General features: G+C 39.2%; 1 pseudogene across 1 annotated transcript; it reads left to right on the top strand.

Moving 5' to 3' along the window:
* The first annotated feature begins 371 nt into the window (after nt 1-371).
* Nucleotides 372-5,971, top strand: LOC148717027 (uncharacterized; annotated as a pseudogene). The gene is made up of 5 exons (XR_015995199.1): nt 372-422; nt 811-1,159; nt 1,768-1,917; nt 4,177-4,428; nt 5,446-5,971. The product of XR_015995199.1 is annotated as an uncharacterized LOC148717027 (transcript).
* The last annotated feature ends 1,897 nt before the right edge of the window (nt 5,972-7,868 follow it).

The raw sequence follows: 7,868 nt of genomic DNA, 5'->3' as shown, positions 1-7,868 counted from the left end.
CGCAAAAAAATATCTAATTCTACACATTCTGGAGTAAAATGGGAATTCAAACGGCTCCCATCTTTTGGCCCAACTGTCTGATTCCGAACAGCATGATAACCTTGCCATAAAAATTCAAAGATATTTCTATTGTAGTGTTAAATGTAACACAAAAAAGCTGACAAAACCATGGTAAAAAGATTTAGGATGGCAGAAAGTAACCATGACTTTTTTGGCCAAAACTCAATTGCAAAGCAACGGTTAGGGCATGCCTAAAAGAGACGGTTTCTTGACTTCCCTCCTTTTTATCCTATGGCAGATCCAGAGGTCTGAAATGCGGATTGAATTATTAATCGAAAGGAAACTGATTCAGATTAAAAAAATTCGACTAAATGATCGAAATTCGAGAGTGTATTCAAGAAAGCGAAAGGCGTGCGAGAAAGGTGGGGCCAGAAAGCCTTTAATTTCACGCGCATCTTTAACGTGATCGTGCATTCTCGCGCGTTCTTGTGCATTCTCGCGTGTTTTTCGCTTCCTTCTCTCAACATACAGGGCGTTTCTGATGAATTTTATTAAAAGCAAGTTATTTGAGGTAAAAACGAAGTTAAAGAGGTTGGTTGTGCATTCAGAATTTTTTAAGGATATTTTACTGGTTGTCTAAATCTTGAAAAACTAATATTGCGCGTTTGAAATATTAACGATGTATCTAAGATCGTAACTGAGCCCTTGGCACGAAAACAAGATAAGTTATATGATAGACAATAATCAATACCGTTACCAGGGGAAGGGATGCCAACCCCAACGATATTTTAACATATTTTGTCAATTTAGGCCACCTTCGCTGCAGCTCTGAAGAGAATGGTCCTTCCAAAACTCTCCTACATAGCAGTGGTAGTCTTTATATGTAAGGTTTTCTCCAGTGCTAATGCACAACAATGCAGCGTGGGCGAAGTCTCCAAGCTTGATATGATGCTGCAACGTCACATCTTCAAGAGGATCACGGGAGCGTCCCTGGGGGACGTGTGTTACCATGAGTGTGCCGCTGACGTCAGATGTCAAAGTTTCAATTACGTTTTCACTCAAAACATTTGTGAATTAGAAAACCGCACCAAGGAGGCCAGACCCGAAAATTACGTTCCAAACGCGGAGCGGTATTATTTCAAACGACATTTGAACAGAGGTAAGTCAAGATCCAGATGTAAATTCTCCCCTCTGTCTGCCATAAATTTCTGACAATTTTAGCTCTTGGAAGTTTTCATTTTTAAGCAATTAAACCTCAGTCATTTTTAAGGGACAAGTCATCATATTTGGGGGTGGGAGGGGTGGTGGCCAACAGAGTATACGGGGGGGGAGGACAAGAGAAAACTGACTTCCAATTAACTGCCAATTACGGGGAGAGGGGCATAAGAATCTGACAGAGCCTTCCTTCCTTTTTAAAATCAGTCTATTTACTGAAGTTAAACTTCGTCACCTTCAATCGGTATCGGTCTATGAGTCTAACTAACCAATCACAGCGGAGTATTTGCGTCCTGAGGAGAAGGGTAACCCGAGCAACCAAATGACCTCCTGAGGAAGACACCAGAAAGCAGTCTATTGGTCGCCACCCATATTGGTGGAGAATAAATCGAGAGAAAAAGCCAAAATATCAAAAATCTTATTGCTTTTTACCAGTATGAATAACAACAGCCTTTACGAGCCAAAATGCCATTAACATCGATACCTAATGATACAATAATGCAGTAGCCACATGAGAAATTTTTACAGTACATGTGTATTTTCTTGTTTTAGTCCCCCTCGGGTCTATTCCTGAGCTGCCTGCAGAGACTTGCAAGGAAATCAAAATGAGCGAAGGAGGACAAGCGATCAGCGGCAAATACTGGTTTACTTCGATTGTACCCACGAAGACTGTTCTGGCTCCTTGTGACATGAAAACCGATGGTGACTGAAATTATAAATAGTTTCATATAATCGCCCCTGAGATAAACCAGAATTTAGTACAGTCAAATACATGGTGACAATATGTTATGAGAAGACTCCAACCCAAAGACAAAAAAAACTGACGTAAAAACTTACTCGTACGGTGAAATGAACAAAAATCAAACAAGACGAAAAAGAACTGAAAAACAAAAACAGAAAAGAAAAAAAAAAGGAACTAGCTACACTAATCTTTCTTTATCGCGAAAAAAAGTTCTCTTCAGTTTTCTTCTTATGCAGATCTCTCATAAATACTATGGGGAGGGGGAAGGATTTTGTTTGTATTACGATAACGTTTCCTAACACAGCGTACCCAATCAGTGGTAATTGAGGGGGCATCATCTGCCCCTGTAGTTACGACATCTGGTGTTCCCCAAGGAACAGTCTTAGGACTGCTACTGTTCTTAATGTATATAAATGACTTACCTGATACTCTTAAATCTACTGTTAGACTTTTTGCTGATGACGCATTGTTATATGGGACAATTTGTTGTGATGAAGACACAGCCGATCTCCAAGAGGACTTGTATAGATTAGAAGACTGGCAACAAACGTGGAAGATGGAATTTAATCCTTCAAAGTGTAAGATCATGTGTTTTACGACCAAGAGAGATCCACCAAAGCGAGAATACATATTCTGTGAACAAATCCTAGAGGAAGTGGAATCTCACCCTTATCTGGGGGTAATGCTCGATAACAAAATGAGTTGGTCACCACACATTGAAAAAATCACATCTAGGGCAAATAAGGTCCTGGGACCTATCAAGCGAAAGCTGTGGAATTGTCCAAAGTCAGTGAAAGAAACCGTGTATATGACACTTGTGAGGCCAAAACTCCAGTATGCCTGTGGCGCATGGGACCCACATTACCAGAAAGATAGAGCCGCTCTAGAAAGGGTACAGGGGAAAGCAGACCGCTTTGTCACTGGGAATTCCGATCAAACAGCGAGCGTGACGGAAATGCTGCAAGACCTACAGTGGGACACACTTGAAACAATGAGAAGACATGCAAGGCTCTCCACTATGTACAAGATGTGCCACAGCCTCCTAGATGGGGATTGGGGGGATTATTTGATAACGAAGAAAGAAAGGAGAACCCGAGGAAGCTATGATTTTAAATTTATTGTACCGAGAGAACATAAAGATATTTTTAGACTTTCTTTTTTCCCCAAGACAATAACTCAATGGAACAAACTTCCAAAAGAAACTGTTTCCAGCCAATCCCTACTTATTTTTAAAGGCAAACTAACTTAAATTTATTTTATCGGTAGTTTTAAATAGTTTTTAATAATTTTCAATAGTTTTTTTAACAGTGTTGTATATTTAGTATAGCTTCACTTATTATTATCTTAGAGTTTGCGTGATGTCCTAAACGATTTTTCCGACATAACGATATTTAGATTAGATTTAGATTCCCTGATCCCCCCATATACCATAAGGCTCTGAGCTTTGTAGCATTCTGATGATCGCCTTCATCGGCAAATATAATTTTTTACGACCCCCCCTCTCAGAGTAGTTATATGCAAATACCAATATTAAAAATCTATGCAGGTAATTGCCCCTCATATATGCATAAGAATGCCAAGTTTAAAAGGTCGACGTGAAGCAGAAAAGCATATGCCCCAACTGAGCTTGTTCAAGCTCTATCAGAAAACTGTAGCCGCGAAGCAAGAGGGGAGAAGAGAGATGGTTATTGGGATGAAGGAAACACTCATTTTTCAAAAATTTGTTCTTTTATACTTTGTTGGAGACGACTGACTCCCCTCCCCCCTCCCCCTAAAAAAAACCATGGGGTCACTCCAAAAAACTCTCCACCCCCGCCAGCCAGTTATTTTATTTATTATTTTTTATTGATTTATTGTAATCAGACATGACATGACACATAGCATAATGACGCACTACCCACAAATAGCAATCTCCAAGTTCACGCGAAACCAAAGCAATCCCGGATTTCTTAACAGTTAAAGTGCTGAAGAATATGTCCCACCAAGAGAGGATAGATATCCTCTTTCGGACAAAAAAAAAACAAGACAAAAAAAACACAAAATTGGCTTAAATCTTCAAATTTTTCTGTTTATATTCCGTGTCGATTTTTATATCTTGATCATCCTTAATTCATCTTTGTTTTTTATTACAATGTCCCTATCTCGTTGTTTCCTTCGATATTACGAAAGCATTGTAAGGCAACCCTGACTTTTTCTCTCTTTGTTGGTTATCCGTACAGGTGGCCTGAATAGTTCCGTTATTCTTACCAGCCTCGACTACAAACACTACACAGAAAAGCTGCTTTCTTATCTAGAGCCAGTCCTAGTAAATTCAGGGCGGAGTAGTTTTGTGAGGTGTTGGCGCGCAAAGACTGACGGCTGGGCGGCATCAACATTCCACAGCAACTGTGATTGGATGGGACCCACAGTGACAATCATTAAAGTGAACAGCTACATCTTTGGTGGATATACTGACGTGTCCTGGACAAGCAGTGAGTAACAAACAAGCAAACATCTCTCACATGTAGAACAGTTATTAAATCGATTAATCATGGACTTTTCTTGTAGCTGTGAGTACATTTTAGGAACAAAAAATATCACAGTAGACAGTAACAAGTGAGATCTCGAAGTAGACAAACTCTTAAGTGGCTTGAAACGCGTTTGGAACGCGTTTTAACTTAAAGTCATGCTTCGGATTTGATTTAATTTTTGATGCGTCATTTTTATTTGATTTAATTTGATTCTGGCATTCCCGTTTCGTGTCTTTTCTACCTGTTTTGTTTTATCCATTATTCGTATTGGGGAACCGAAATAAAGGATGTTTAATTAATTATCTCCTTCGATTATATGTTTTCTTTGAAAACACTTTAGACCATATGTCGAGTGCTCTTTTTGAAAAGTAAAATTATGCTCTTGTGTTCTTTAAATCTATTTTTAACAAATTAAGGCCCTCGGTTCTAGTTCGGCAAGTTAAAGTTATTCATCATAATTTTTGTTCACATTCGCAGAGTTTTAAACGTTTCTTACTGAACACAGCCATCGGTGCGAAATTCTCAATCATAAGATTGCTCCTTCATGATCTTACAATCCTCAAAGATATAATCCAAAGAAAAACGAGGAAAGCCACCGTTAATCATACAAAGATAAAAATACGAAATCATCAAAATGGTGATAAATTGATCCCATCGCTTCAGAAATTCTCAGCCCTCCCCCCTTTAGTGCCTGTCAATAAGGGTTAAACCTCCCCTCCGTTCCTCTGAAAAACCATGTGATCCCTCCCCCAGAATCCTTCCCTCCCCCCTCCCCTCTCCCCCCTCTCCTCTCCCCCCTCCCCTCTCCCCCTGGTCAAAAATAGTAACCGGTCCCTAACTCTTTTCATTTTAGGTTCGTGTGGTTATTCTTCAGCCGGAAAAGCTTTTATTTCCTCTCTCTACAACGCCGCACTTGCAAGCAATTCGTCTAATGTGTTATTGTCATTCACTTTATTTCCAATTTAATCATCATTTTAGGTTCCTGTGGTTGGTCTTACGCCACCAAAGCCTTTTATTCTCATTCAACAACGCCAAAGGATACAATCCTGTGAAGCTGACACAATACCAAAACCAGCATCGCGCCATGTACAGCTGTTCCTCCCACGGACCCACTTTTGGAGCGGGATATGACATCAGCGTATCAAATGAAGCAGGGAACAATCGAAACTCCCATACAAAATGCGGCGGGACGTACTCCAACCCCTCGGGCTATTCGGGCCCGAACTGTGGATTTTTCACAGGAGCACTTTTTTTTACTCCATCCGACATTGAAGTTTTCTTCGAAATAACAAACTAAACACTGAAAACTATGCAGTCTAAGTAAGTATTGAGTAAGTCTAGTAACAGTATGATTAATAGAGTCAGTGCCTCCTCACTTAAGGCCTGGTCAACAAATCAAGCTCTGTCCCTCAGATTTCATTTCACCGCTCTCTTCGTCGGAAACTTGCGATTTCTTTATTTAAGTAACTGAATTAGCTCAGTAACCAAGATTTCGGTTTTTGCACGGGATCACTCTTTAGACTCCATCTGACACTGAGGTATTCTATGAAATACACATCTAAACACTGATCCATACGATTTAAATTGAATAACCTTTTAGAACATAACTGGTTAAACTTGTCTCCGAACCGAACGAACTTGATTGCCAAGCCGGTAGTCAATTCTTCTTTTGGCAATTTAACACAGCTTAGCACTTTGAAGGCTAGTTTTAAATGTAGTGCTAGTGTTGATTGATATGTGATCTTAGAAACTTATCAGTTTGTTAAAGAAATCTTGATAAAATTCCAATTCCATTAACGAGATATGTTGTTTCTTACTTGCTTAGAAACTTTACATCAGAAAAATTTTTTAGTAAAGTATAAAACCTACAGGAAATAATCGCTCTTAGTACAAAGTCGTGATTTAATTTCGTTTTAAGTTTTTCTTAAATCATTATTATGTTTTACCATAACGGAAATCAAAGGAGATTGAAATTACATAAAAGAACATAATCATCAATCTCAAATATCAAGAACATTTCGTCCAAAGTTCAACTTCTCGGTTATCTTATTTAATCATTTAGCTTAACAAGGTGGATTTAGCCAGTTAGAGGAGCCGGCTAAGCTCTCAAAAGATTATAATTCTGTTGTCAAAGGAGACTAGAAAAAGAGTATTAATAATGAGTTTTAAAGGTAAGCTGGAGGTGCATGGAGACATAAGAAGTCGGTTACGGTCTCCAGTCAGTAACGACCAGCGAAAGGGCGAGTAAACCACAAACGGCCACTTGCGGTTGTCTAAGAAACGACTGACCGTGGGCCTGCTACAGACTGAGAGATAAAAAGATTTAATATCCACGTGTAGCTTCACCTGCGAAACGGCGTTCTTTGAGATGTGTATTTTCGAAAAGGAACATTCGCCACTCACTTTTGTTTCCTTCAGACAGCAGACTCATGATCTGTCCAACAGTCTGTACACTCTGACGTTATACGATCAATCCCAAAGTAAATTAATGACGGTTTTGATCGACATTACTCCAAATCTTTTGCACGTATTGATGGAATTGAAAAAAAGAAAGAAACTGATTTAAAATGAGCGGGAGTAATCAAAATAGTTGTCTTCTTAGTCTTCAAAACCAAGAAATGGAGACCGCGTTGAAAACTAACAGAGCACCATGACCATTTTGAGAATTAGAACAGGCTTAATACCCTGTCACCCCTGATGGTAACTAACATCTAACTTCTCCCGTAAGTATCACTGCTGAATTAAACATTAAGCTCATGAGAATTAAGGAACTGATCATATGGAAATGTCACAGGAAATGGAACGAGAACAGTATGGAGAATACACATATACTGATGCTTGGGTGTGAAGGATCAACTATTCTATTTTTAAAAACGGTCATATCACCATAGCCATTGAAGATGTTGGTTTTGTATCTTTACTGAAAAGATCTCGACTAAATATCTTGTCATATACACACTAATAAGTGTGCACACGATAAACGCCATGCCCCGCAGTTGACAGCAAACGTGGATTGAAAGTTTTATAGTCGCTAAAATCCCCTTGAGGGGCGTTATTGTTTGTGTGTGTTCACCTGCCGTGTTTTCTTCCTTCTGCGTTTATATTTTTACCCAAAATAAGGGAACGAGTGTATACCCCCCGGGCTCCTCCCCTAGATCCGCCACTGTAATGTTATGTATTCGGGATATTACAGTTTTCATAACCTTGTTCAGCTGAAATTTTTGATGGGTCATACTAAATTCGTTGCGTTGAGGTTTACGTAAAAACTCCTTATTGGCAGTTTCTATCCGGTTTTATCACTCGCCATTCCACTTTTTCTTTCTCTTTTTGTAAACGAGATTTTTCAAACCTGCATGAACGCATTATTTGAAGGTCATTAAACAATACATTCCGCCAAAATT

This window comes from Stylophora pistillata, chromosome 14 (assembly GCF_964205215.1).
Source record: "Stylophora pistillata chromosome 14, jaStyPist1.2, whole genome shotgun sequence".
Classification (NCBI taxonomy): domain Eukaryota; kingdom Metazoa; phylum Cnidaria; class Anthozoa; order Scleractinia; family Pocilloporidae; genus Stylophora; species Stylophora pistillata.
Note: the sequence above shows the minus strand (reverse complement) of the source record. Positions and strands in the feature narration are given on the sequence as shown.